The sequence below is a fragment of the Dipodomys ordii genome, unplaced genomic scaffold (genome assembly GCF_000151885.1).
Source record: "Dipodomys ordii isolate 6190 unplaced genomic scaffold, Dord_2.0 Scaffold31, whole genome shotgun sequence".
Taxonomy (NCBI): Eukaryota; Metazoa; Chordata; class Mammalia; order Rodentia; family Heteromyidae; genus Dipodomys; species Dipodomys ordii.
Genome location: NW_012267247.1, coordinates 8,417,734 through 8,423,327, shown reverse-complemented (window position 1 = coordinate 8,423,327; position 5,594 = coordinate 8,417,734). Strand labels below are relative to the sequence as shown.

Below are 5,594 nucleotides of genomic sequence, written 5' to 3'. Positions count from 1 at the left end.
TGCTCACCATCGTGGCTACTGTGCCTTCCTGGGCTTCTCATCGTGTCTTCTCACAAGACTTTCAGAATCAAGCGGTTTATGGCCATGAAACAAAAGCAAAATCACCCCATTCCCCAGCGGATTCAGATGATAACTGGTAACAAAATCAGGTACAACTCCAAGAGAAGACACTGATGGAGAAACAAGCTGGGTCTGTAAGGAATTGCTTCACATATTTATGCTCTACCATGAACCAGTCAAGCTGAAATGTCAGTACTGCCAGGACTGACAGTTGGGCATTTTTAAATTGATTTTTCTTTGGTTATTTTAATAATGGGCACAGTAATAAGCATGTAATGAACATTACATTTGAATCATCAAAAAAAAAGAAATGTACTCATTACCTGACTTACAAAATGGTCATCCCTCTGTACAACACTTTAATAATGATGAAACTGTATTTTTTAAAATATGAGCCCCTCCAACATCCATGGACAAATTCCCAATAATGTGAATTGTCTTCAGAAGATTTAAATAATATGTGAATTTTTTTCCTGGTAGCTAAGAAAAAATTAGAACAATGTGTACACTGTCATATACTCAATCTCTTTAATTATTAACTTCATTGGAAATATAAGGTTGTTGAGCAATTGGCAATATTACAAATACTTTGAAATTTTTAAAAATAATCTTCTAGGTAGAATGCAGCTATAGACAGTCAGGCTTCTCGGTGGGAATTTAATGACCTGCTGCAGTCACTACCTATTCTGGGAATATTGCCTACAAAGTCAGGAGTCACCTAATCAAAGCCTCCCTCTTACAGAATCACACTGGAGAAACAGGACCCTGGTATTTCCAGTGCTGCCTTTTATTTCCTTCATGGCCCCAACTGTTTGATCACTGTTGCTTTATTTCATAATATAATTAAATGATCACCTTAATTAAATAAAATCTTTATTATCTTACTACGTAACAAACCTTGATTAGTGTCATTTTGTAAGAATTTGGGAAGTTTTCGCATCTTTAGATGTGAAATGAAATATTTTCACCAGGCATGGGTGGCTCTTGTTGGTAATCACAGCCAACTGGGAGATGTAGATCAGGAGGATTGAAACTGAAACCCCATCCATACAAAAAGAGGGCACTGAACAGATAAGACAGGCATGGTAGCACACACTTGGAATTCTAGCTACATAAGAGACATAAGCAGGAAGATTACTGTCTGTGGTCATCCCAGATAAAAGCCTGAGACATCTGAAAAATAAATACACCAACCCATGCATGGCATAGCTCACACCTGGACTCTTAGTTGCTGAGTGGTAGCATTTTAGTTTGAGGCCACAAAACCTTCTCAGGACTTCGTTTCAACCAATAATAATGAGGACATATGCATGTCATCCCATATATGAAGGAAGAATAAATAGGATCATGATCCAGGCCATAGTCAGGCATAAGTACAAGATACTATTCAAATATTTGTTTAAATATCACAAAGGGCTGGTGGTGTGGCTCAAGTGCAAGAACAATCTATCCACCCACCCAAGGACATGAGTTTAAACACTTGTAATGCTGAGAGACAGAAGGAGAGAGAGGGGGAGAGGGGAAGGGAGGAAGGAAGGGAGAGATTAATCAACTAAAATAAGCACAAAAATATCTTCCCAGTTCCATTTCTTTAAAGCATGGGTAAATTATACTGTTATCCCTAATCATTATCAGATTACATCTCAGAGACTAATATTTTCTTTCATTTATTTATTCTCCATTAATGTTGTTCAAGATTCATTTTACAGGTCTAAGATTGTGAATGTACAACCATGTATAAAGACAGCTCCTGCCCACTGAAGATTATTGAAGAGTCAAATAAAACTTTATATGAAAATTGTATTGACCTGAAAGCATGAGCTACTGCAGCCACACTTAAAGACATTGACAGGACAAATATAATCATTTTTAATATGGGGGTGAGGAAGACATGACCCCGACTTTTCCATATTTATTCGCTGGACAGAAGCATAAACATGAATTCAATGCTGTCACTATCACAGAAGACCAAAACTGAATTGGAAGGGATGATTTCAACAAATTGGTGATCTGACTATTATAAAATTTCTGAACAAAACAAATTTCAGACTGGAAAGATAAAGGCAGCATCTGATAGGAGGCAGCATTGGACTTGGATCTGATAGAAGTTCTTACTCTGTATTTCCAGCCCTGTGTGTGATCTCACAGTGGGGATGAAGAACTTCTGCTGAAGAGTTTCCCCAGAGCCATCTTCATGTCCCAGTTTCTCAGGCTGTAGATGAAAGGATTTAACATTGGGGTCACAGCTGCGTACATCATAGTAACCACTGCATCCTTCAGGATGTAACTGGTCAGAGGTTGGGAGTACATGCTCATGACCATCCCATAATACAAAGAAACCACAGTGAGGTGAGAGCCACAGGTGGAGAAGGCTTTGAGTATGCCCTTAGTAGATGGACCCAAACATAGGAGATAATGATGCAAAACAGTGGCACAGGATAAACGCCAGCACCAGGGTACATCAGCGGATGTCAGAGCAGGACAACTTGAGCAAAGGAGCAATGTCACAGTAAGCCAGCTGTGAGTACAGTGTGAGGAAATGATGATTACAACTGCCCAAGAACCAACAACCATCAGGACACAAGAACAGGGTCTCATAATCATTGAATAATGAAGAGGACGCTGATGGCCACGGCTCAATCAATTGCCATTGCAGCCAAGACATAGCTGTCAGTGTTACCAAAAGCTAATATAAAATCCATCTGCATGAAGCAGCCACATGGGAAATAGCTTTACTCTCCAAGAGATAGTTGGCCAGCATCTTGGGGATGGTGACAGATGAGAAGAAGATGTCAACCAGAGGTTGGCAAGGAAGAAGTACATGGGGTTGTGGAGGCGAACATCAGAGAGAATGGCCAGGATGATGAGCATGTTTCCAACCAGTGTGATGGGGTAAATGAGCAGGAAGAGGATGAAGAAGATGTCTTCCTGTTCCTGCTGTCCAGTCACTCCCAGGAGGATGAACTCTGTGGTAGCAGACTGTTTTTCTTCTCTCATGGCTCCTTCAGCAGGCAAGAGGAAAGGAACCCAGATTTAGTAGTGTAGTACCTGACCTTTCAAATCCACTGCTCTTGGCTTAAGTGATCAGCTATCTGAAAAACTGAGTTCATGAAATCCCAATGGAACCCACTGTTTGGGGGAACCTCCTTAGTTAATGGGATTAACTGTCATTCACACCTAGATATTCATTTCAAAAACGAGAAATCTGTAAATTGGATGTACTTGTGTTTATCATCTCTATGGATATTACCAACTTCTCAGATTTGATCATTTCATTCATATTCTTAAGATCATAGTCTTTGCCTTTCACATCCCTCTCTCAGACCTTACAACCTCCTGGAGCAGCCAGTGTCCCACACTACTGATCACGTACATGAAAATAAAGAGACAGCATTTTGCAGTCCTTCACAATCTATTCTAGTGCTGAGGCTCCTTTAGTAGGAAGATTAATTTGGGAATTGGAAATATTCCCAGTCACCTGATACAGGATTTCCAGAACCCAGGATAGAACAGACATCTACACTGGCACTGGAAGATCTCAGTCACCCAGATGACTGCATTTAAGTCCTACCAAAATAGGCCCAGGGAATTTTCTTCACAGCTGTCCCTTTTGCCAAGTAGATTTTCATCACTGCCTTTACTAGGCTTTCTCCTTTGGAAAATCCTTAGAGAGACACAGTCACAATGGTTTCCCCATCAGTCTTTCCTTCCCTTCTATTCTTTAGATGAGTTATTGAATTGCACTTGACTACAACTACCATGAGATAAACGACAAGTCTCATTTCCCCATGTATCTAGTCATATCTGGCAACCTAGACTGCTCACATCCAGTCAAAACTGCAAGATTTTAGAGGAGAAGAAATTTATATATTGTTTATTTTTAATTTCTTCCTATGATTATTATAGAGCATTGCTCATTTTGTGAACCAATTTGTTCTCACTCATTGTTCCTTGAAGTAAATTCTGGTTTATCTCCTGCAGACCTACATGAGGAAGGCACGTAAGCACAATCACCCTATTCGTTCCCCTGCCTGTACATCTGATCTTCTCCCTTTTTTCTTAGTAATTATTCCATAACTCATGCTTTCTCATTTCATTGTCTCAATCCTCTATCTCAGGCTATATAGTGGCATGCTTCCATAACCTCTAAACCCCAGTTGCCCCTTCTTAACCCATGTTGTACTCTAAGGCACATTACATGTGGCAGAAACTAATAGCTGGCTTGCCAAGACCAATGTTCTTCTCTTGCCAAGCCCAATGTACTCAAGTACACTACATTTCCCAAGCCCTCTTGGGAATGTGATTATGTGACTGTGTTTTAGTCCATCCACTTATGTAGACTGGTTCTGTGATTCCTCTACTGCATGCAAATATTCAAGAGCCTAGACACAACAAGATGAACCTATTTCCCTGTGTTGTCCCTGCCTACAGGAGAAATTCTTGCCTGACTCATTTGGACTGCAATATAACAGAAAAGTAATTTTTCAGTCTAAGTCATTTTTACAGTATTATCAGCTTATTACAGTGATCTGAAATGTGGTTAGATAATTCAGTAAGTGTTCCAAGATTAATTATTACTACTCAAAAATAATTCATTCTATAATTAATTCAGTCACTGGAATCAATTCCCAATGTTTCTGTAACACATGTGAATTAACACAATGAGCATGAGAGGATATAAATCAAATTAACTTTATCATATCCCATTATGATGTACTCTCCTATCGCTGAATCTAAATCAGTATGGTTGAACCCTTCATGTATCTTCTCCTTCATACAGAATCATAATCTCCAGGTATGAGAGAGTTCTATAAACCTAGATGGCCCAAAGGCTATATTTAGCTCATATGACACAGAAGAGAAAGATTTGAGAGCTGCAGCTCTGAAGTCAGAAATAATGTTGACAAATCTCATTGCTATGAAAACACATAGTAACAACAGATGAACATAAACACTAATGGTTCATTACTGTAACTCTAGATACTCAAAAATCTCTGAGTGAAGGTTTGCCTCAGGTGGTAGAATCTAACCTTGACCAAAGAAGCTCAGGGACAGTGTCCAGGCTTTCAATTCAAGAACCAGGACACATACATACATATATACATACATACATACATACATACACACACACATAGAGGAATTTATTAGTATACAAGGAAGTACAAGCACTGGATGGGAATATCCTTCTGATCACTAAACATTGGCTATCTTATAAGTCAGAGGGAGAAAAATAAGAATTTCAAGTGTAACAGCAATGTTTTTTTTTATTGTAAAGATACTATACAGAGGGTTACAGTTACATGAGTGAGGCAATGAGTACACTTCCTCTTGAACATTGTTACCCGCTCCATTGTTTTCCCCCTACCATCCCCTCCCTCCCTCCCTTCCCCGAGGTTCTTTTTTTTTTATTGTGATTAAGTGATTACATAATTTCCGGAAATTCACAGTATTGTGGAATAATGATGCTCATTTAAAGTCACAAGTTCATTCTAACTTTCCTGGAGCAATTTGTCTATCACAGTCTGTAATATATA

General features: G+C 39.1%; 1 pseudogene; it reads right to left on the bottom strand.

Annotated features, from left to right (window-relative positions):
* Positions 1-2,202: 2,202 nt before the first annotated feature.
* Positions 2,203-3,057, bottom strand: LOC105985690 (annotated as a pseudogene).
* Between the last annotated feature and the right edge of the window lie 2,537 nt (positions 3,058-5,594).